Here is a 25,980-nt window from a genome sequence, read left to right as displayed (position 1 = left end):
GAGAATTCCATAGACAGAGGAATATATATCCATGCACAATTGTATTTTTGGGCTTCCCTAGCAACTCAGAATGTAAAGAATCCAACTGCAATGCAAGAGACCCAGGTTCTATCCCTGGGTTAGGAAGATCCCCTGCAGAAGGGAGTAGCAACCCACTCCAGTATTCCTTCCTGAAGAATCCCGTGGACAGAGGGGCCTGGAGGGCCACAGTCCATGGGGTTGCAAAGAGTCAGACACGACTGAGTGGCTAACAGCGACAGTAGTCTTGGAGGACTAAAAATAGAAGCACAAGCAACAAATTTGTTGTTAAAGAGGTTTGACTGCATTTCAAGTTTGGAAATATAGTTACATTTTGAATGTACCATATATCACTACCCACACAGTAGTATCTTTTAAAAGGATTATTAGTTTTTAAAAAATATATGTAGACAAGTGAAAGAAAATAGAACATAACAGTCAGATGATCCTAATGCCTAGAATAATCTGTTGACACACAGAGATAAATAAATGAAATATACACAGATGATTTGAAAATTTAGAAGCTCCTTTAGGCAGAGAGTAAGAAGTAAAACCCATCTAAACCCTACCCTTCCAATCCAGGCAACCTGTTATCACCTTCTACTTCAGATATACCAATTATTATAATCCCTTCCTTCCTTTCACAGAAGCAAAGTCATAACTAACTTTAGATATATTTTTCACAGAGAAAATGATTTATTTTATGGAGCAACATTTCTGTTCTATAGTATTTTTGGATACTGCTGCTAAGATCATGAATTTTTAATATAGAAGAATATGCTGTTATCACTTGTTCTTGTTAGATCTAATGAAAAGTAACGTTCCTTTCCCAAATGAGAATAAAACATAGTTATTCCTCATCCTGTAGTGTTTTTGACAACTGGGTTAAATAGCTTGTATTTTTTTTAACTGCTGGTGCCTCCAACTTTTAAATTTACAAAGAAGGTCAATAGTTGGGGTTTGGGCAAAAATAACTCAGTTCAAGCATGTGACACTGCAGGAGAAAACATCTTGAGCAAAAATTACTGGTGACTCTGTTAGAGCTCCCTGCAGAACACTGTCCCTGAGAGGTGTAAAGCCATGCTACTCGACAATCCCATTTCTCTTTCATTCACATCCACAACTCCTGGAGAAGTTGCCTGTCTATTGGTCCAAAGAAGTCTCAGCAGATGCTCTTATTCTCTAATTTATGGAGCCAACTGAAATCACAGTACCTGTGTCCTTCCATTACCACACCTGGACTGTCAGCTTCCAGGACAGTATCCAGTGATCCTGAATCAGAATCATCCAGCTTACCTTAGCAAACCTTTGATCTGCAGAAATGTTTTTCATTGTTTTTTAAAGGCCACACTTTGGGATGATGTGTTTTGCAGCAATAGGTAAATTAATGTAACCCACTAAAATTTTCCTAAAGCTTTCAGGTATTACTAAGATTTCTTCAGTATAAAAGCACTCTTCTTTCAGTTCTTCCATCTTTCTCCTTCTGCCAAAACTTCTCTAGAGTCCACACCGTTAAAACTGCTTTCTCAAAGGTCAATCAATACTCTCTTAATTGCTACATCAATGATCTGGGTTCTTTTTCTCATCCCTTTGATGCCTATACAGCTTTTGACAACTGGAAATCTTTACACCCTTGGCTTCCACGACAGTGAATTCTCCTGAGGACCAACCCAGGCTTCCTGGACTAATTTTCTGATTTCCTTCATGTGCTATATTTTTATTCTTATCCATGAATTACAGGTTACTTCTCCAAGGTTCTGACTTCCATCCTCATCCTTCACACGATAGGTACGGTAGTATCAACTGCCACAACCAGCTTATCAAGTACAAATGTGTGAGGCCTTATGCCAACCTCTGTGTATAGTATATAGATCATCCCATGGGCTTCCCTGGTAGCTCAACTAGTCAAGAATCTGCCTACAATTCAGGAAACACTGGTTTGACTTCTGGGTAGGGAAAATCCCCTGGAAAAGGACTAGACTACCCACTGCAGTATTCATGGGCTTCCCTGGTGGCTCAGACATAAAGAATCCACCAGCAATGCAGGATCCCCGGGTTGGGAAGATGCCCTGGAGAAGGGCATGGTAACTCCAGTGTTATTGCCTGGAGAATCCCCATGGACAGAGGAACTGGGCAGGCTACAGTCCATGGGGTCACAAGGGGTCGGACACAACTGAGCAAGTAAGCATAGGACAGCACAGATCATCCCATATTTGCCTAGCCTCTCAACTTCTCGGCGCCTAATATACTCTGCAATTCTGGCTTATCTACCACTTTAGTCAAGCTTTCTTTTCTTTCCCGGTAGTGAACTGAATTCCAAATACCTTATTCTGGAGTTTATCACCATCTTCCCAGTGTTTAGAAAAGTGCTAGACGTACGGCAGTATCTATGAAGCACATGGTAGGCTATTTGTTGCATAAACAATTGGAAAACCCACACATATCCTATCTCTTTTGACATAGGGTGGGCTGCCATACAAAACTAGACTATTAGCCTCAAAGCTACAAGGATTATAATTAGGAGTTCAACCTGCTGGTCCCATTTCTAAAGCACATTTATACCATTCCATTTATCTTATAAATCACCAGCATGTCAAAAGTTGTGCAAGACCTTTACAGAGAAAACTGCAAAATACTGAGTAAAGTTGTAACAGTTCTTAGGAGCTGGAGGAATATCCATATATATCATGAAAAGTCAACACTGCAAAGATGTCGACTGTCTCCAAACTGACCTTCAGGTTCAGTATAATCGCCATTAAAATTCCAGCAAGATTTCTTGTGGAAATTAAAACCGATTCAATAATTTATATGGAAATGCATGCAAAGGACCAAAGCGGAATAACAATGTCTAAAAAGATGACTGGCAATATATATATAGTTTTGGTGAAGACGTGGGCCCACTAGAACTTTCTCACAGTACTTTTGGAAGCCCAAGTTGTATAGCTACTCAGACACTGCTTGACAGTATTTTCTATTTATTTCTGACTGTGCTGGGTCTTGGGTGCTGAGCAGTCTATTCTCTAGCTGCCAAGAGTGGGGGCTCCTCTCTAGTTACAGTACGTGGGCCTCTCGTGGCGGTGGCTTCTCTTGATGCAGAGTCCCCTCTCTAGGGCACTCAGGCTTCAGTGGTCGCAGCTCCCAGGCTCTAGGGCACAGGCTCAGGAGTTGTGGCCCGTGAGCACAGTTGCTCCTAGGCATGTGGGATCTTCCGGGATCAGGGGTGGAGCCGATCTTATTGTCAGGTAGATTCTTTACCACTGAGACACCAGGGAAGCCCCTGACAGTATTTTCTAAAGTTCAGCATACACATATCCTGGGATTCAGCAATTCTCTTCTTGAGAATAAAGTTTTTTAAAAAGGTATGAATGAGACCATCAAAAGATATGGCCAATGTCATTTCCTTAGGTTTTCTCAAATGCAGCTGTAAAGAAAAGCTACAGGAAGTTTGCCTGTTCTGCTGTAAACGTTTTGTAGTGTCTATTACACCATTTGGGGTTTCCTGGTGCCTCAGATGGTAAAGAATCTGCCTGCAAGGCAGAGAGACCTGGGTTCACTCCCCAGGTCAGGAAGATCCCCTGCAGAAGGGAATGGAAACCCACTTCAGTATTCTTATCTGGAAAATTCATCTTGTTTATAAGTTGGGGACTAATTGTTAAATTATCACTTTATCTTTAAAGATGCAAATTCAGTCTGAAAACCAAAATGTAGCACTGCTTTGAGCTATAATGCAGCGCTCCAGTAACAATTGCATGGAACATTCTCTACATTTGCTAAATAATTTGTGATTTCTCTAAAATCACTAAATAGATTTTTTTTTAAGGGATCTCAGGGAATATGATTTGGTCTTGAATATGCCTTACTAGGACATTTACAGCACATGAATATATGGTTTCAAATATGTCATGTTGGTCAAAAAGCTGGTTTGGGTTTTTCCATAAAATCTTGGCTAACCCAGTAAAAATGCTTTTGGGAATTTCAAGTGTAACTTGAAGGAGGTGGTTGGATTCAAACTACTTATAGCAACCCACACATGCATACACACACATGGCTAAAATTTTAGCTGTTTGTGTCTCAGAATCCATGCTATTTTGGCCATCTCTGCATGCTAGAATATGAAACAATAGTTACTCAACATCTGGATTCTATTATAGCTTCTGTATTATTAATAACTCATAACATACTTTTATATTTCACATTAAAAAAAAAAAACTTCTGGCTAACTAAACAAACTGACAGGGGTTTCAAGTACTGCAAAAGAAGAGAACTAGTTTTTAGTAAATAAATTCTGCATTTAAAAAAAAAATGAAAGGGAAGGGAAGGAAGGAAAAGAAAGGAAAAGAGAAGAAGAAAAACACTTGCTTTCAAATGAGAGCCAGCATCTACCAGCACAGACTGATGTCATTAACGATTTCTGGTTTCCAGCTCCAGATTTACCACCACTTGGCAGGCAACGTTTAAATTTGCTTTTATTCTCCCTTTGGCAGCTACTCTAAAAATTTTGGTCACTCTCCTTAAGCTACCTACCCAATTCCTCCTGTGCTCCCAAGTAGACATTTGCTGCCCTACAGCTAAATTTGACTGTAGTTACATCCATTTCTTCCTTCAAGTTTATGGCAGCCCACTCCAATACTCTTGCCTGGTGGGCTACAGTCCACGGGACTGCAAAGAGACATAACTTAGCAACTATCCCTTACTCAACTCACATCCATTTTTATTTCTTCCTTCAAGTCTTCAGAAGATGAGGTGCCTGTCCCCCATTTTATATCCTTGCCCTGTTGTCTTTCCAAGTTCCCTGGGAACTTGTTCTAAGCCTGTTTCTTCTCTTTCTTGCATCTTCAAGCTCCTCTCTCCTGGCTCCTACTTTCCAGATAAAAACCACACTTTAGGCATTCCCATTCTTTGATACATCTTAAGTGAGGCTGTGAAAGTGTTAGCCGCTCTGTCATGTCCAACTCTTTGTGACCCCAAGGACCGCAGCCCACCAGGCTCCTCTGTCCATGGGATTCTCCAGGCAAGAATACTTGAGTGGGTTGCCATGCCCTCCTCCAGGAGATCTTCCCGACCCAGGGGTCCCCCACACGACAGGCAGATTCGTTACCATGTGAGCCATCAGGGAAGGGCTTGCTTTCGAGGCCCAAAGACTAGTTCACACACGTCGTGTGCATGACCCCGCTCCCCGCCCTTCACTCCCCCAAGGACTGTCACCTCACTTCGACCCTCTCCCTCAGTCAAGATCGCTGATGTCTTCCTAACGTCTCCTCCTCCTCTGCCAGGGCGTCCCCCACATTGAGGCAGACTTCTCTTCCTAATACGCACATTGGTCTTGCTCTGCTTTCCTACGTAAACCCTTACAAATGGGTGACCAACGCTCCTGAGCTGCCTGCCCCAAGTCCTCACCCCCACTCCAGCAGCCCTGGAGTAACCATGCCTTGAAGAGATCTTCAAGCCTTTGTTCTTGCTGGTCACTCCTGCTTTGACTGTGACCCACCCCTGCTTTTCTGCCTAGCAGAAAAGCGAGCCAGAAAGAACAAAAGTTCTTTGCTGTTGTTCAGTGGCTAAGTCACGTCTGACTTTTTGTGGCCCCAAGGACTGCAGCACACCAGACTTCCCCATCCTTCACCATCTCTGGAGTTTGCTCAAACTCATGTCCACTGAGTCGGTGATGCCATTCAAACATCTCATCCTCTGCTGACCCCTTCTCCTCCTGCCCTCAATCTTTCCCAGCATCAGGGTCTTTTCCAGAGAGTTGACTCTTCACATCAGTTGGCTAAAAGTGTTGGAGCTTTAGCTTCAGCATCAGTCCTTCCAATGAATATTCAGGGCTGATTTCCTTTAGGACTGACTAGCTTGATCTTGCAGTCCAAGGGACTCAAGAGTCTTCTCCAGCACCACAGTTCGAAAGTATCAATTGTCCGGTGCTCAGCCTTCTTTATGCTTCAATGTTCACATCCCTACATGACTACTGGAAAAACCATAGCTCTGACTATACAGACTTTGTCGGCAAGGTGACGTCTCTGTTTTTTAATATGCTCTTTGGGTTTGTCAAGATTCCTCTCTACAGGTCAGAATACGAGCTGTCTGAGGCTCACCGGAATCTAGTGCAGGATTGGAACAGAATTGAAAACATAAGAGTTCTTCAGGTTTGAGACAAAGAATTCTGAAGTTATCTAAATCTGGGTTTAAATCCTGGCTCCACTATATACCAGCTCTATTAACTTCAAAGAAACGCTCTCAACATTTTCCTGTTTTTGAAATGGGGATGATGATACCTTTTCCCATAGATTCTTGTGAGGATTATATGAGATAATAGACACTCAACAACTGCTAACATGTAGTGTTTAAGATGTTTGGTGAATTTCTGAACACATTGGTCACATAATATTTCAAAAATTATAAATAATTAAGATCACACAGGAGCACAGATTAAATTTTCAAAATGTACTTATCAACACATTTACATAAAAGTATAGTTTATTTTTATTAAAACCAAACTGGAATTCTTTCTCTTTTGATTTTAATTGATGGCTACTCCATATTTACATTTTTTAGTATGACATTGTTTATATGTAAAACCTAAAAAGAAATTATACAAATGAACTTACTTACAAAACAGAAACAGACTCACAGACTTAGAGAATGAACTTACGGCTACCAAAGGGGAAGGACAGGGAGAAGGGATGGTTAGAGAGTTTGGGGTGAACATGTACACACTGCTATATTTAGAATAGATAACCAACAAGGTCCTAGTGTATACCACAGAGAACTCTGCTCAATGTTATATGGAGCCTGGATGGGAGGGGAGTCTGGGGGAGAATGGAAACATGTGTATGTATGGCTGAGTCTCTTTGCTGTCCGCCTGAAACTATCACAATATTATTAATCAGCTATATCCCAAAACAAAATAAAAAGTTAAAAATAAATATAATTTTTTATAATCCTTGTAATGGAAAGAAACATAAAATCACTAATTTGATCTATTTCCTCAAATTCAACATGACTGAGATTCAATTACTTCCTCTATCTTGCTACTTAGTAACTCTGGTGCTTCCAAATGAAATTAAAAAGAAATGACTGTAAGACAGACGGAACAAACAGACATTAGCTAATTAGGGGGAAAACCACATAAATTAGATATGGAAAAGTCATCTGAAGTCAAGACAGTCATTATTCAAAAGCATCAGGTTAAAAGTGAACACACACAAAAATCAAAACCCAGCAAAATATCAATATTAAAACAGGATCATGAATGATTTTATTTTTTCCTTTTTACTTGTTCATTTTTTAAAACTCTTCTATAAAAAGCATGTATCATTTTTTATAGTAAAATTGTTTTTAAAATCTTTTGGAAAATGCTCAAAATAAACTGTCAGTGAAGAGGTAAAAATATAATATTATATGTTCCATATGGTACCTATTATGGAAGAAAAAGTGTATACTTGGGGAGGGTCTACATATCGGGGGAAAAAAACTAGAAGGCAATATATAAAAATATTCTTGGTTTCTCTGGTTGGTGAAATTAGCAGTAGTTTTAGTGGCCTTAATTATTTTCTATATTTTCTAATTTCTTTATGATGATCTAGTATTACTTTAAAAAAATAACTTCCTTTTGGATTCATGTACCATAGAATTTAATCATTTAAATTGTACAATTGTTTTTAGACAGTCACAAAACCAAGCAACTATTACTGTAATCAACTTTAGAATATTTTCACCACCTCAAAAGAAAACCTGGATCCATTTGCAGTTCGTCATTACCTCCTCTTCCTAGCTCCTGGCAACCTCCAATCTATTTTCTGTCTCTACAGATTTGCCTTTTCTGGATATTTCACATACACATTGTTGTTCAGTTGCTAAGTCATGTCCAACTCTTTTGCAACCACATGGACTGTAGCCCACCAGGCTCCTTTGTCTATGAAATTCTCCAGGCAAGAATTCTGCAGGCGGGTTGTCATTTCCTCCTCCAAGGGATCTTCCTGACCCAGGGACCGAACCTGCATCTCCTGCATTGGCAGCTGGATGGATTCCTTACCACTGAGCCACCTGGGAAGCCATATAAATAGGATCATATAATATGTGGTCTTTTGTGAATGACTTCTTTTATTTAGCATAATGTTTTCAAGGTTCATTCATGTTATGGCATGTATTAATATTTTATTTCTTTTTGTCACCAAGCATTATTCCCTTGTTTGGATAGAGTACATTTTGTTTATCCACTTACAAGCTGTCATTTGCTTCCATTTTGAGGCTATTCTGAATGATGCCGCTAGGAAGGTTCGTGTACATGTTTTGCATACACATATGTTTCTAAATCCCTTGGATATACAACAAGGAGTGGAACCACCCAGTTATTTGGTAACTCCACATTTAGCTTTATGAGGAACCATCAAACTGTGCTTCAAAGCAGCTGCATCATTTTATGTTCCCACCAGGAATGGAGGAGAGCTGTAATTTTTCCACATCATTGTCAACGCATGCTATTGCCCATCTTTTTGATTACAGCTATCCTAGTGGGTTTGAAGTGAGAGCTCATTATGGATTTGATTTGCATTTCTGTGATGGCTAATGATGTTTAGCATCTTGCAGGAACTTACTCTTCTTTGGCGAAGTGTTCAGATCTTTTGCCCATTTTTAAATTGGGCTATTTATCTTTTTATGATTCAGTTGTGGGAGTTTTAAAAAATACATTCTAAATACAAATCTCTTATCAGATATATGACTTACAAAATGTTTTGTGTTAATGTGCAAAGAGGAAAAAGTACTCCCATCTCCTCCAAAAATTCAATTAGCAAACACTGTGATCATGGGATGAAACACAGTAATAACGACTGTAAAACAACCTAAATATGTGAGCAGCATTTTATGATGTTCAACCTAATCCTTACATGCATGGTAATAACAGGCCTTTTAAGTCAAGAATCAGAGGCCAGCAAAGGTAAAGTGACTTACTCCAAGTTTCTCCTGATTTAAGTTATTTTTCTATGTGTCATCTGTCTTATTTGTTTTAAAGTTCTCTCCCTGTGTTGTTTTCAAATTTGTGAGCAAGATGTCTTCATTCTTTTCAGAATAAGGCAGGTATGTTTATGCCAGAATTCCTTTAAGTCTCATAGCTATGTAGGATGCGGCTGCTGCTGCTAAGTCACTTCAGTCGTGTCTGACTCTGTGACCCCATAGATGGCAGCCCACCAGGCTCCCCCATCCCTGGGATTCTCCAGGCAAGAACACTGGAGTGGGTTGCCATTTCCTTCTCAAAGTGAAAAGTGAAAAAGTAACACCCAAGTCTCTGAGTCCCTGCTTCAGGCCTTTCTCAACTGTGAGAATACCCATCCAAACTCCGCAGTGTGAACAGAGATCTGCGAAGGATGACAAGACAAAGCGGGAATGAGCATGAGCCAAACAACCCAGGTCGGTGGTGTCAGTTTCCTATGACTATCACAACAAATTACCACAACATCCGTGGCTTAAAGCAATAGCAATTTATTCTCTCACAGTTCTGCAGATAAGAAAACAGGCTGAAACCAGTTGAAGCTGCATGAAAATCAAGGTGTTGGCAGAGCCACAGTCCCTCAGGGAGGCTCTGGAAGAGAAGCAGTCCCTTGCCTCTTCTATAGATAGATGCTGGTGCTCCTGGTGTTCCTTGGCTTGTGGCCCCACCACTGACTCCGTTGTTGCCTCTGGGGTCACGCTGCCTTCTCTTCTTGTGCCTGAAATCTCCTCTGCCCACCTCCCCTTACAAGGACACTTGTGATTATGTGTACTTCCAACTCCCAGGATCCAGGATGATCTCCCCATCTCAAGGTATTTTTTTTTAATATTTCTTTTTGGTTGCTCTGAACCTTCACTGCTGCACGCAGGCTTTCTCCAGTTATGGTGAGCAGGGGCCACTCTTCATCGCAGTGCGCAGGCTTCTCACTGAGGTGGCTTCTCTAGAGCACGGGCTCTAAGGTGTGTGAGCTTCAGTGCTTGTGGCACACAAGCTCAGCTGGCCCACAGCATGTGGAATCTTCCCAGGTCAGGGATCAAACCCGTGTCCCCTGCATTGCCGGACATATTCCTATCCACTGTGCCACTGTCCCACCAAGGAAGTCCCGGTACAAAATGTTTGCCATGTAAGGTGACCTTCCAGGTTCTGGGGACCAGGACATGATCAATGAAAATCCAAGGACCATTACTTAGCTGGAGGCAGGAGGTTTTACAAGACCCAAGAACAAAGTCCCAAAGCTGTAAGGGGCAACTTCCACTGTCTTCCTTTCTTTATACTCACAGGGCAGTTGTTTCACAAAAACTGCTCTAATAGCTATGGTCTTGCTATTCCAGCCCAGTACTGCTAAAAGTCACCATCTTAGTTACCTGATCAAGTAGCTTCAATTACTTTTTGAGAACAATTTTATACAGAGGAAAACACTATCAAAGATTCAAATTTGTTATAATATTAATTTAAAAAAACAGGAAGAAAAAAGAGAAATTGAAAAATACCTCAAAGTTGTTTACTGATATATGATATAAATCTAACATTAAAAGAGGAACTAGACATTTAATATTAAGTCACTCCTCAGCTACTCAAAAATAACTGAAATGTGCAGTGCAGTCATAAATTGTACACATGATATACAAGGCTTAATGTACCGGCAACTTCTTTCCTCTTAAACTAGATAGTAAATATTGTTTAGTCACTCAGTTCTGTCCAACTCTCCTGCCTGTAGCTTGTCCATGGGATTTCCCAGGCAAGAATACTGCAGTGGGCTGCCATTTCTTTCTCCATGATAGTGAGTATGTGGGCATTTCTATCCCTGTCCTTTGTAGGCCTGTAATATCTTTCCAATATTACTTCACAGTTTTTAAGCATTAAAAAAGAAAAACAGGTACAACGTAACCTTCCTCCACAAAGCATCCAGTGCACCAAGCTTCATGTCACTGCCTACTATTACATCAGTAATCCTGCCAAATGCCATTGCCAAAATCTATAAACCAGCCAACTCTTTGGTTGGGGGGGGGGGGGGGGGGGGGGGGGGCGGGAAACTCCTGCTTCCTTATTAACTCTTTAGGGAAGTGGAGAAAAGGTAGTGAAAATGGGAAGGTCTCTGACCAACTAGGAAACAGCCCAGCTGATGAAGTTTCCCGACCTTCACATCCGTTGCCCTACAGTTTCTATTTTTTGATACAGAAAGATTTTTTCACTATTTACTAAGATTAAGTTATTCATCTTCCAGATGGATTTTGCTGGCTGGATGTTAAGTGCCGCAGTTCTCCCTTTCTTGACACAGGCAACTTGGCCTCAAAAGAAAGATATGTTTCTGAAATACTTATAAAGTTGCTTTTAGTAGATGAAAATTGTACTTTCTGGTTGCCTTAAACTGTATTTTCAGAGATTTATTCTTAAGGAAAAAGTCTAGCTCCAAGAAAAATTTATGCTTATATTCAAAGCACACTTTCCTTTCTGATACACAGGAGAAAAAATTTCTACCATAGTTCATTAGAACGGTTTAAAAAAAAAAAAAGCCCCAAGGACGTGTGTTAGACAGCAGACAAGCCATGAACAGACATGAAGATTCTGATCCCTAATTCTGAACCTCTTCCATTGGACATCTTCCATGCTAAATGATGGCTTCAGCAAGGGTAATTCCATCTGTATCAAATAAGTCCCAGATCCTCTGCTCTAGACTTGTGATTTTTTCTATCTTTACAAAGTAGATTTTAAACTTATACTTGAAAAATGGCAAAAATTAAAATCTCAGAATATTTGCAGGATTTTACTCAGATGTGTTATTCATTAAAGGTTCTCTAAATTGCATGTTCAATGTCTAGTCCTTGGTTGTTGGTGTTTTAATCGATCAGACATGTCTGACTCTTTGTGATCCCATGGACTGTTGTCCGGCCTGGCCCCTCAGTTCACAGGATTTCCCAGGCAAGAATACTGGAGTGGGCTGCCATTTCCTTTTTCCAGGGGATCTTCCTGACCCAAGGATTGAACCTCCATCTTCTGCATTGACAGGCAGGTTCTCTACCTCTGAGCCACCAGGGAAGCCCATCTAGTCCTTTACAGTGGAGTAAATATGGCTCTTAAACCACCAAAATACCAATTCTACGCTAGGCTTAATGAGAAACTTGTTCTGTCTCCATTCTCAGAAACCAAATAAGACTGACATGCAACCTGCAGAGCAACCCGGAGTAAAGCGACCACACCCATCTCAGGCTCCTAAATAACTTGGGGTAGGTGTCCTTCGTCCCAGATTCAGTAATATTTGTACCCTCGCTTCTCAGAATATAGTAAGATTTGAGAACATGTACCCTTGTCAGGTTAAAGCAAGGAAAACCACAGTTTAAATTAATTTCAAATTTAACAGAGATGCCAGAATAAGAGCCTAAACTGTTCACCAAATCAAACTATCAATTTTTTGAAGCAAAATGAAAACAAAGCACCCCTAAATTAAGTGTGTGGGTCACAGAAGCCGCCAGTAGGTATTTTACTTCCACGTGAGTCTATCACTGAAGAGGCCAGGAGGCTTGAGACTCAGAATGAAGGGCCATTCTGTAATCTCCCTGGCAGCATTCAGGATAATGGGGAAGAAATAGCATGTCATCGTGACAGAAGAGAAAAAGTTTACAAATTCAGTTCAGAGCCAGTGGGCTAAAGACTTGCTGAGGAGGAATCATTTTGAGGTTATTACAGTACACTGTAATTCAAGCCATTTTAAGGCTCAACCCCCCAAGAAAAACGTGTGGCAGACCTGGCAATGAGAGCATGCCCACAGTCAGTCAATCAAATAGAACGGACGTTCTAGAAACCAGAGCACCTGAGATGGTTTGTTTGCATTCGAACATTAAGCTTAATGTGGGTGGGAAGGAGATATTTCTGTTTGGAAACAACGTAAAGCTATTGCTACTGCTGCTATTATTTTTAACCTTTATTTTGACCTGTAGTTCTTACTTCTTGTTACTCAAACCAATGACGCCTGAGGAAATACAGGCTACACAAAACTGAAACTATTTACCGTAAGTTAGGCAAGACCGATCCCATGCATGTGACTAACTGAAAGTCTCTTTTCTCCTGTGCGAGACATGAGCAAAGACCTGGATGAGCAATCCTGGGAATTCCCTGGCAGCCCAGTGGTTAGGACTCCATCCTTGCACTGCAAGGGGCCAGGATTCGATCCCTGGTTGGAGAACTAAGATCCCCACAAGCCTCCAAATGGCCAAGTTAAAAGAAAAAAAGAAAAAAGAAAAAGCCTACAGATGAGTGAATCGAAGATTAATGGGAAGAAAGAGCAAAACGAACCTAAGAAACAGAAACACCGAAATATGATTCCTGGACTAAATGTCTGAGCTGTAAATCCAGACAAGTACTTGGTGAAAGGTTGCTAAGAAGCATCTAGATGAGAAAACGACTGAGGCAGAAACTACAACTGAGAGGTTGACAATATGAAATGGAGCAGGTCATCTGGGCACAATCAACAAAACATCAAGGAAACAACAGACTGAGGGTAAACTCACAGGAATCTGATGAGTTCAGTGACCATCTATTAGTGACCTAATTAAAGAGTTACGTCAGGTTAGGTTAAGTAATGGGATTGAAAGTGAAAGGTTTAGTTGTTCAGTTGTGTTCAATTCTTTGCAACCCCATGGACTATCCAGTCTGCCAGGCTCCTCTGTCCATGGGATGTCCCAGGCAAGAATACTGGAGTGGGTTACCTTTCCCTTCTCCAGGGGATCTTCCCAACCCCAGGATTAAACCCAAGTCTCCTGCGTTGGCAGACAGATTCATTACCACTGAGCCACCAGCGAAGCCCTAAGTAATGGGATTACATATGCATAACATTTTGATGTACGTATCTTAAATCATTTATGACCCCCTGAGCTCTCATTAAAAGTTTTATACCGAGGTAGTTAACTGACTTTAAATTTGCCAAAAAGCCAGTGTCAGAAGAAATGTGCTCAAGAGAAACAAGTGTGCAATGCCCATGGCCCTAAAGCCAAAGTATTTAAGGTGTTTTTCCAATGCCAACCCACACAGCCATTCAATCTCTGAGGGCTGAACTTTGCTCTAAAAGGGCTACATTGAGACAGATCTCAATGGCTGGGCACTGAGTTCCACACTTTCTGGCTATATGTAATTACAAAATGTATCAAGGTCAACAAAGAATTATTTACAGTTTTCTTTTTAAAAGTCTCTATCAATTTATATTATTGTCTCATATGGAGATTACATAATGGAATGAATCTAATAATTTTAATGTGTTCTTAATAATATTATGAAGAGTTTTTTTTAAGACAAGTTTTACAAAAGTAAAGAAGAAAAAAAAAAACAAAATATAAGCTCTTAAGCAGGTTATTCATTGATATGGATTAAAAGTATGAGAAGAAAAAATTCAATTTGGTAAACATTTAGTTAAGCTTCCCTGGTGGCTCAGACGGTAAAGCGTCTGCTTGCAACGTGGGAGACCCAGGTTTGATCCCTGGGTCAGGAAGATCCCCTGGAGAAGGAAATGGTAACCCACTCTAGTACTCTTGCCTGGAAAATTCAATGGACTGAGGAGCCTGGTAGGCTACAGTCCATGGGGTCTCAAAGAGTCGGACATGACTGAGCAACTTCACTTTCACTTTCAAACGTTAAGTGCCTACTGTGTACGATACAGTTAGGTTTCCACTAATTTAAGAGTTTATACTTCATTAAGTCTAATTTTATTTATTTAACATTATTTAAATACTAATAATTGGAGAAGGAAATGGCAACCCACTCCAGTGTTCTTGCCTGGAGAATCCCAGGGACGGGGGAGCCTGGTGGGCTGCCGTCCATATATGGGGTCGCAGAGTCGGACACAACTGAAGCGACTTAGCAGCAGCAGCAGCAAATACTAATAGAAACAAATCTGAGTGTTTGCTTTTTAGCTAACTTATCACTTTGTCTACTAGGCCAAACACAGCTGGAACATAACAGGTATTTAGCAACTACTCTATTTTTGGAAGCTGACTAAGCCACTGAGACCCTTTTAACATTTCATCATGCATGCATTCTGGTTTAAAAAGTATGTTATTATAAAGAGATTCCAAGCATATTATTATTTATCCATGCGTGCTAAGTCGCTTCAGTTGTGTTCAAGTCTTTGCGACCATATGGACTGTATGTAGACTACCAGGCTCCTCTGTCCATGGGGTTCTCCAGGCAAGAATATGGAGTGGGTTGCCACTGTAAATCAGTACATTTCTGTGAATCTGATACTTCAGACAGCTGATAGGTTACATTTTGAAAAATCGTTTAATGCAGAAAATAACTTAATTGTTTGGAAAGGAAATTAAGAAGACAGACATTCATTCTATACCTGTTTTGTGACTAATATCATGCTAGGTTATTTTCATAAAATTCAATTCCTATAAATCTATAAAAAAGAATTGACATTTCTGTTTACTACTGAAAACACAGAGGATAGAGAAATACCCAGGCCCACCAGACTATAACTTCCAGTTATTTCACATTACAAATCATATTTTAAAAATTAACTTGTTTCTCCATGGGACTAATCTAGAAGTAACTTTGAGAATGAATGAGAACTTGTGAGAATTATCAAAATCTTTACATGGTCACATTGTGCCCCAAATCTTTCACTGCCAATGCTTCTGCAGTTTAGGACTTTAAAAAAATGTAACTTTAGCATCATTTTTATCACCAAATCTAATCATACCCTATAAGTCCCATTTACACTGTAGTTCTAAGATGGTTCTTCTAAATACATAATGAGAAAAGAACAGAGGTAATTTTCTGAAAGATATATACAAACCCTTAATTCTTCCTTCACTTTTCTGGATATTTCAATATACAGAATATATTCAGAATTAAAATGTGTGCTTAATGTTTAATACCATGCATTGGTTTTTCTTTTCAAAGTAAACCATAGTCCAGAAAAAAAAGTTCTGAACAAGATGTTAGAGGCCCACTGTTACCCAAAATTACTTGACCATAGACCCCATTTTCAGCTACTACTGGGGACCTTTAAGTCCTACTGAACTTCATAAAAGCTAGGGAAATAAATGCTCCTCATTAGGCAGGCATTAAGTTAAATAAGTGACTGCATGAACTTAATGATGTGGAAAAGAACAAAATATAGAGGTATATGCTTCATCTTCAAAAACCTGGCAAAGAAATCCTTGTCATCAGTAATTTTTCTTTTCATAGTCCCCTCTTTCCATTTCCTCAGTATTTCTTACTATTTCCTTTAATAGATCTTCTACTGATTATCCATTTATCTTCTACTGAAGATCTATGATTAGAGGTAAATGGGACTAAATATGTAAAAGAAAATAGTGTATTTTGCCATGAAAATTTCATGATTATTTCATGAGCAAATATGGGGGGGGAAAGTTAAAATTTGCAATCTTCTATTTATATAATACACATGGAATATGTATCACTGAAAACTTCAAAGACCACAGAGAACTTACACATTTGAAATATTTTTCATTAAAAAAGAAAACAGTTGACAGAATTCTATCAAAGCAGTACTTGCTTTTTTCCCCACAGTAGCTCTCTGTGAATGACATACAGCCCTGGCAAATCTTTGCCACAGTCCAAGAAATCATCGTATTATTACTTTAGAAACCTTAAATGAACATACTACCATGGGAAAATATTATTATATATTAAAAATAAGTGGTAATAAACCGGGTGTACGTGCCGCCCCAGGCCACACAAGTGAGTCAGTGTTTAGAAGTGGGAATAGATTTCTTGAGGATGTCACCCAGTTCTCATCTCTAACTGCTAACCCTCCCTCTTCCATGAATATACAAGCTTTAAGTATACACCCACCTCCTTCACAGGTGCCAATCCTGGAAAATGGCATAGTGGGGGCAGTTCTCAAAACAAAGATATTTTAAGAAAGCATCCCATAATTGCCTGGCATTTGAAGGCACTAGGCTTTTAGTATTCTCTTCCTATTTCTCCCACCCCCTCGTCGTTTTTCTAGAGCTCTTTAATGCACTTTCTATACCTCAATTTCCCTACCTGACATTTCTGTTTACTCACCAACATGATTTTCCCCCAAGGAAATAAAAATGGTAATTTTATGCTTTTTCTTCAAATCTTCAAAAAATATGATTTCTCTTCGGCAGAGTATGCAATTTTAGTTTTTAGGAGAATACCCTGAAGACTTGTTTGCCAAGTTTATCTATTATAAACATAATCAAAATCATGTTTATTATGAAATAATGATGCATAGATTTTAAATGTTGCTTGATATTATGAGAATATTTAAAAATTGCAAAAATTTTTTTTCTCCTTTAACTTCATGGTAAAACATGAATATGTTGGATAACAAATAATCACAAAACATTTTAAGATTATCTGCCCAGCAATTATCATAATATGAGCTCAAGGGAAGTAAGAAGAGCCCCAAATGGCACAATTACTGTACTCACAACACTTCTGTAGCTAATTCAATAGCTAAAAACAAATTCCAAATATAAATTCTGAATAACTGCAACATATTTTACAGTGTTAACAAATTCATATCATTTTTTGAGTATTTTTTAAATGATCAATTACATTACAAAGCCAATTTATTTTTGAACCACCTATGTAAAAACATGGACAACAGAGCCTCTCATTCTCTTTAAAGAATTCTTGCTCTTGTGCTATGACTTTATTAGATACAGTTTTAAATTCTTGCTTTTACACTAAATTCTTACCACTGCTTTGTTACATATAGTTTTAAAATGTGAAAGTAAAAAAATGATTAACTTAATTAAAATACAAGAGCAAAACTGTTAAACTGTCCACCCAGACAAACCCTGAATTCCCTCAGCACACAATTCGGCTAGCGTTATTCAGCACCAGTGAGCAAATGAAATCTGTGGAGAACAAGGAGGAATACCATCATAGCAATTCACAAACTTGTCACCTCAGAAATATACTGAAAATATTTCAAAAGAGTGAGATATGGATAGCAGAAACAATTTCTTCCCAGTCTGAGCTAAGTTACTTTGCTACATAAAGCTACAGCTTAGTATTAAAAAATGCAGACGATATAAGTAAAGACAGAGCCTTGCTAGGAATTACAGAATAGAATAAAACAGCTAGTTAACTCACCACACAGCCTTTTGCTAACAACTTCCATGCTTCTCTTTGTCTCAGGCCTCTGGCTTCCAGAGACAGATTACATGCTCTCTGACAGAATGATGACAAAAGGGCACACGGCGATCTCTTTTCTGCTCCTGCCACTAGAAGAAAACTGAACCACACCGCAGCCTCCAAGAATAAGTACTTCCTACGAGCATGCTCAGTATCTAATTTAAATGACTTGGTATTTCATGTCGGCATGTGACGGCCTACTTCCAAAGAAACTCTGAGAGCCGAAAATTCAATCAAAGATCATTAACTGCAATAAACTGAACAGAACCACCGAATGAATATTGATTTGTCTTTAGCTTCATGATTTTTGAGGTTCACTTAACTTGATGTGACTGGAAATGATTATTCCTATTATTCAAACAAGTCCTTAGGTTTCAATTATCACATTAGCTATGTCCACATGAGCACCCAAAATGCTGGAATGAACTGGAAACTTCAAGATATCCGGATGTGATCCCCAAAATTAAATGTGACCACTGATGAATTAAGCAAACTATGAGCCATTCATATTTCACTTTCTAACCTCTCATTCTGTCCTCTTGTCTATTCCCTAAATAAAATCATCTACGAACTTATCTAGCACTATTTTCATTTCTGCTTTGGAAATGTTAGTAAATATCAGTAAGCTGGAATGGTCAGCATCTGTATTCAAACTACAGCAGATAAGATTTTCTCACCTACAGATTATACATTACATAACAGACTACATGCTTATATAAAACAGGCCTCACCCAAATGTTGATAGAACTTTAAATAGGACTTAAAAAAATTTTTCCCCACATTTTCAAGAACAATTTTTACCAAAATGCCACACAACTATACACACAGAAATCACCCAAATAGTTCATGTATGTACGTTTATGTCACCAAATAACTCATTTGCCCGGTTTGCTGAGTAAGTTGCTGCAAAGACCATGCAGTTCTACATGATGGAAATATGGTCAAGAAGCTTATCCCCTGCTCACTGTGACCATTTCAGTCTCCCAGACACAGAAACCTAGCAAGCAGATACAACCCAATCAAACCAACCAGACGATTCTTGAATGCCCACTTCCCATTTTCACCCTGGGCAGACAAGCAAAATTAGAAGTGCCTATACACTTGACATACAGCCACCCTGGGAAAGCAAACCACTGGCAGAGTGGGGCTGGCCTGTCTTGCAATGGGCCCCTGAGCTAAGGTATGATTTCCCTTCCTTCACAGTCTTTTTTGGTTACTCCCACCACTTCCTGATTGTAAACTGCCCTGTCTACCTCCCAACACACAAAGGTCTCATTTTGTGAACAGGAGCCTTGCCTCCCTCCAACCCCCACCCCCAAATTGACGTGGAAGGCCTGGGAAAGTGAGAAGGCAGAGGAAACAGACAGACTCCATGGCAGTAGCTGAGGTAAGGTCCCTCATACATAGTGGGACAAGATTTTTAAAGGTTCAGAGAGGTTATATAAAATAAAACATTAAAGTTGAAAAAAAAATCATAGGGAACAGTTTATGGAACCACATGTAATTCCAATGTTGTTTTTCTATAGTTGCTCAGTCGTGTCTGACTCTCTACAACTCCATGGACTATTGCCCACCAGGCTCTTCTCTCCATGGGATTTCCCAGGCAAGAATCCTGGAATGGGTTGCCATTTCCTTTTCCAGGAGATCTTCCCAGACCAAGTATCGAACCCACATCTCCTGCACTGACAGGCGGATTCTCTACTAATAAGTCACCAGGGAAACTCCTGTAATTCCAGTACCTTTCTAGGAAATAAAGGTGTTAAGTTCAAAGAAAACTGCCAACACACCAGTTTCTTTGGCATTCTACCAAAGCAACTCATTCTTACTGTCAAGGAAAATTCAGTAGGTACAACTGCAAGGTCTGTGGGTCTACATAAACATTCTATCTTTAATGAAAAAGCACAGGAAGTAAAGGAACACAGAACAAAAGCAAATTATCAAGAAGTGTCAATATGCCTACGTTTCGTGTAATGTTACATCTACTAAGTTTTATGCATTGTACATGTCAGGGTGGGTGAGGACACTGTAGAAAGAGGAAGTTACCTAAAATACTCAAGGAAAGCTCTCTGTGATTGCTGAATGAGAAAAAATTCTTCACTGAAAACTAGCAAACAAACAAAAATCAATATATGAGACAGGGTACAATGCAATACAGAGTGGAGATAAAAAACGAGGACTGTCTTTCTCTCCAGCAGAGATTAGAGACGATGAGGCAAGAGAACCAATAACTAAGATCAGATCACCATGGCAGAAGAGAGGTGCCTTCATGTTCTGGAGTGTCTGGAGCGCAGACAGAAAGAATTCTGAGAAGGGAAATTTAGAACAGGTTTTGCAAGGGGGTGAACTTCTTAGATAAATACCAAGGCTCTGGATCAGAAAGGAGAGGGAAGAAGAGGGAACAGCCAGCTCGGGGACGGGGAAGGACAGCAGCGTGTGTGTGTGGTCGCTTCAGTTGTGTCCGACTCTTTGAGACCCCGTGGACTGTAGCCCGCCAGGCTCCTCTGTCCATGGGATTCTCCAGGCAAGAATACTGGAGTGGGTTGCCATTCACTCCTCCAGGGGATCTCCCCAACCTGGGGATCGAACCCATGTCTGTTATGTCCACCTGCATTGGCAGGTGGGTTATTTACCCTGGGAACTGGTATGGGGATCAGAAAGGGTCAACATTTGATGAGAGAAGAGGAAAAAGAAGTAATTATTCTGGGATGGTATTAACACTTGGCAACTTAATAATGGCAAGGAGCATTCTATACAGTCCATGGAATTCTCCAGGCCAGAATACAGGAGTGGGTAGCCTTTCCCTTCTCCAGGGGATCTTCCCAACCCAGGAATCGAACCCTGGTCTCCTGAATTGCAGGCGGATTCTTTACCAACTGAGCTGTCAGGGAAGCCGAAAGGAGCATTCGACACCCTGCATAATGGAAGCACTGGGGTCATGTAATGTGTTAAAAAGCAGAATGAAGCAGTCAACTTTGGAAAGACAGGCAGATACAAAAAAGGGGGGGAGGGGGTGAAAAAGGCATTTTTTTCCCAGCACATGTATATACCTTTTCAAATGAACTTTTTTAATTCTGCCATATCACTGAATAGCTTCTTCAATCTGAATTTCCTCACTCCTGCACATTCAACCTCAGCATTCTGATTTAAATCTGAGGTCCTCTTGTAATTACCTGTATCCTTTGATTTTCACCTAGCAGTCCTGTAATTTTTTCTTCCTTTAAATCTGTCTCATCACTCAGTTTTTAATTGACTTATTACCCTTTCTCTCCCTACAAAACATGATAAAAAGTTTCCCAAATGCTACCCTAAAAAGAATGGATGAATCTGTAAAAGTTCAACAAAAGATAGAACCTATTTCCATGACGAGTGAGGAATAACCTCTGAAGACTGTACACAGTCAGGGTGTATTTCACCGCATGTACACATGTGAGGTTGGATGGACCTGTGTAGTAAACACACCTGGCATTCATTCCTAACCACAGGGAGGGAAGGACAGGAGGGACAATGGAGATCAACACACGAGCCCTTTATTGCAATTTGTCTCTCTTTTTTTTAAACCAGAGGGTCATATCAGAATCATTTCAGGAGCTAAAAACACACTCAAACACATGCACCCAGGGTCCAGAAATTTTTCATTCTTAACATATTTAGTACTGGGGGCAGGGCAGACATGAAGATGATGCTCCCTACATGATTTTGAGGTTCCCCTGGCTAACAGCCACTGTCTGAAGTACCCAGGAGTTTACAGGGTGCTAAATGTTAGTCACTCTGTCATGTCTGACTCTTTGTGATCCTATGGACTGTAGTCTGCCAGGCTCCTCTGTCCGTGGAATTCTCCGGGCAAGAATACTGAAGTGGGTAACCATTCCCTTCTCCAGGGGATCTTCCCAACCCAGGGATCGAATTAGATGAGAATTAGAGAGAGATTCAAGGATTCTCTTGATTCAAGATTCAAGATACAAGGAGTACAATAAGGGAAGGAATGGAAAGAAAATAATAAGTTTGAAAAAAGTTAAGGACAGGATCTACAGGATAGGGTGTACGAATGGATGGAGGGGGTCAAATAGATAAAAAACTAGATAGAGCACAACTACAAGGATTCTGGGGAAAGTGGGTATGGTGTGGTAACTGACTAAGCCAGAGAAGAAGATGCAAAAGACAGGTGGAAGGATTGCCTCTCAGGGGAGGGTGAACCCAGCAGGAGAGAGGACAGGAAGGAGAGTTAGTTCAGTGTGAAACACGGGGAAGTGAGTGTCCTGACAGCTACCTGGTATATCTACTATTGGCTGATAGAAATACACGTCTGGGGTTCAAAACAGAGATCAAGATCAAAGACACAAATCTACAGAAGAAGAAGAAGAAGAAGAAGGGAAACTGGATAAAGAACCTGAGAAGGGAGATGAGAATGGGAGAACCACTCATGGAGGAAATAATGAGGCGGGGTAATAAGGGGGCATGGGCTTCCCTAGAGACTCAGACAAAGAAGAATCTGCCTGCAATACAGGATATCTGGGTTCGATCCCCGGGTCAGGAAGATACCCTGAAGAGGGAAATGGCAACCCACTCCAGTATTCTTGCCTGGAGAATCCCATGGACAAAGGAGCCTGGCAGGCTACAGTCCATGGGATCACAGAGAGTCGGACACGACTGAGCATCTAACACTTTCACTTTTTTTCAATATGGAGGGATCCAAGGAAGGGAACTTCAAGAAGGTGGCCAGACTGTCAAGGACAGAAGAGTCTGTAGAGTCATGACTAGGAAAGGTCAACAGATTTATCATAGAACATCACCACAAACCCCATGAACACTGTTTTAATAGTACTGTAGGATTGAAAGTCAGCTTAGGAAAGGCTCAGGTGGGCCTAAGTCCTGAAGAGACTTAATAACAAGTTTTTATTAAGGGCTTACTTTTTGCCAGACAAGGCACTACAAACTTTACAAGGGCTGTATCATTTGCCCTTGCAATGACCTTACTCTAAAATCTCAAATAGAGATGAAAAAATGAAGGCAAAGAGGTTTGTTAATTGTCTTTCCCAGGCCCACACAGCTGGAAAGTGGTACTGCTGTGCTATGATCCCTCGTTGGGTGTGTCCACCAGAACTTTGTTCTACTAACTCAACTGTTAGGATGCTTAAAAAAAAAAAATTTTTTTTTTTTAAAAAGGCAACAAATAACACCTACAGGATGTTAAAAACATAGTTTCATGTAACATTCACAACATCCCAATGCAACGGATCTGATTATAATTCTACAGATCTATATTCTACAGATCTGGAGACTGAGGCTCAAAAGACTTAGCCAATGTCACAGATAAACAGTACTAGAATTTAGATCCGGATTTTGGACCCCCAAACCCACAGTCTGAATGAGTTCTAAAGAGCAGTAAGCTTATGAAGGAGGTAGAATTATTTAAAAAAAGAATTTTCAGTAGCTGAGGCAATGTGGAAAGACCCGGCAGAAGAGAGGAGAGTAACTGTGAAGATAAGAACTGATAGCAAAGGGAGAAGCAAGGACCATGAGGCGAGGAGGACTGAATCAGGTTCTGTTCAGTTTTATTTAAGTTAGATTTACATTCATAAATGTCATATCGGGTAAGTGCACAATTCAATGACTTTTAATAAGTTTATAAGCCACGCAACTATTACCACATCCACTTTCTTTTATTTTACAAAAAAAATTTATTTATTTATTTGGCCATACCACAAACTATGTGGGGTCTTACTTCCCCAACCTGGGATTGAACTCTTGGCCTTGTGGTGGGAGCACAGAGTTTTAACCACTGGGTTGCCAAGAAAGTTCCTGCATCCACTTTTAGAATATTTCCATCACCTCTAAAAATTTCCTCATGCCTCATTTGCAGTAAGGCCCCAGCTCCATCCCCAGCCCCAAGCAACACCTCAAGTTAGAAACAGCCATGGGCACCAGTCACCACTTCCTTCTTTGGGACAAACTGATAACAAAACACAAACAGTCTATACATCATGTTGGTAAAAGATTCCTATTTATGTTTTACTGCATTCCTATTCAGAGATCATCAGAGGGGGAAAAAAAAAGCAGAAGCACTGTGATTTTTTAAAATATGCAATCCTGGTAACTAATACAATCAGGATTTTTTCCAAATAGATAGCAAGAAAGTGAGACCAGGCAATATACAATGAGGAAAAAAAAAAGTAACAGAAAGAATCTCTACAAAATCTGGGCCATTTATCTCCAAAAGCCTTTGGTAAAAGAATACCTTCTGTACAATAATTTCTTACTGTCTGACAAAAGAATTGTAAATTTTAAAGCATGTTTTCATAAAATAAACTTAAATATCCCAGTGACTTTTACTGCAGTGATAAACCCTTAGCATCTACTTAGCATGTGGCAAGATAATGAATAGACCTAATTATACATTATTTTGACATTCAAGCTGTCTCCTGCTATAGACAGTGCTTAAGACTATAAGGAAGTCTCTTGTGCTTTACTAGAAAAACAAAAGCAAGCGCAAAATTTTGCTTCTAAATAAAGATGTAAGAGAAAGACATTTTTTAAAATATTGTATTTTGTTTAAAAAAAAAAAAAGGAGAAAATGAGGGTGGGGCAGAACTGTTTCCTGCTTTCTACTAAGAGATAGAAGAGTAAGTATTTTTTAGTAACTCCTGCCCAAAATCAGAAAAGTCTATTTCTTTTGATACTGCCTAAAGACTCATAGTCAATTAGTTATAACATTACCTTAACTACCACAGAAATGTATAACTTCAAAATAAACCAATTTGTTCCCTTTGTTCATTCATTCACTCTGCAAATATTTACTTATTTAGGCGGCGCTGGGTCTCGTTGCAATGCATGGGTTCTCTAGTTCTGATGCACGGACTTAGTTGCTTTGTCGCATGTGGGATCTTAGTTCCCTGACCAGGGATGGAACCCACGTCCCCTGCATTAGAAGATAGATTCTTAACCACAGCACCATAAGGGAAATCCCCCCATATTTATTTTTAATTATATTTTTATTTGATAGATTTGACTTATTTGTAAATTTACAGTGCACGGCATGTTATTTTGATACAGGCACACATTGTTCCATGATTTCCACTGAGGCAATACTTATCAACTCACACCATTACAGTGCAATATTATTGTCTAGATTCATTATACTCACAAATATCTATGGAGCATCAACTCTGCAGACGCTGTGCTACATAGCAGGGACAAGCAGTAAACAGGCCTGTGCTCTCAGAGAACTTACATTCCCATGGGAAAGAAACTCAATGTGTAAAGAACGTACCGTATTCCCTCACGATCCAGAGAACTGGTTCCTGAATTCCCCATGGACACCAAAATCTGTGGATGTTCAAGTACCTTATATAAAATGGTGCTTTAAATCATCTCTAGATTATTTATACTGCTTAATATAAAGTTATGGTTGTTCAGCCACTAAGCAGTGTCTGACTCTCTGCGACCCCATGGACTGCAGCATGCCAGGCTTCCCTGCACTTCTCTATCCTAGAGTTTTCCCAAACTCATATCCATTGAGTCAGTGATGCCATCCAACCATCTCATCCTTTGTCGACCCCTTCTCCTGCCTTCAATTATTCCCAGCAACAGGGTCCTTTCCAATGAGTCAGCTCTTTGCATCAGGAGGCCAAAGTGTTGGAGCTTCAACTTCAGGAACAGTCCTTCCAATGAATATTCAGGGTTGATTTCCTTTAGGATTGACTGGTTTGATCTCCTTGTAAATGCTATGTAAATAGCTGCTGGTGCAAGACAAATTTAAGAGTTGTGTGTTTTGGAACTTTCTGGGATTTTTTCCCTGAATATTTTCGATCCATGGTTGGTTGAATCTGAGGACGCAAAACTGTGGATAT

At 39.9% G+C, this 25,980-nt stretch overlaps 1 protein-coding gene across 6 annotated transcripts in view; it reads right to left on the bottom strand.

Annotated features, from left to right (window-relative positions):
- PLEKHA5 (pleckstrin homology domain containing A5) overlaps positions 1 to 25,980 on the bottom strand; it is a 253,695-nt gene that overhangs the window by 144,796 nt on the left and 82,919 nt on the right. The window contains exon 1 of one of the 6 annotated variants that reach the window (XM_043881506.1): positions 18,092 to 18,233. The exons of the other annotated variants lie outside the window; for them this stretch is intronic. The gene's annotated coding sequence lies outside the window, so the exon portion shown is untranslated. Of the gene's footprint in view, positions 1 to 18,091; positions 18,234 to 25,980 lie in introns of those variants that run through there. 6 annotated transcript variants of the gene reach the window in all.

This window comes from Cervus elaphus, chromosome 22 (genome assembly GCF_910594005.1).
Source record: "Cervus elaphus chromosome 22, mCerEla1.1, whole genome shotgun sequence".
NCBI lineage: Eukaryota > Metazoa > Chordata > Mammalia > Artiodactyla > Cervidae > Cervus > Cervus elaphus.
Note: the sequence above shows the minus strand (reverse complement) of the source record. Positions and strands in the feature narration are given on the sequence as shown.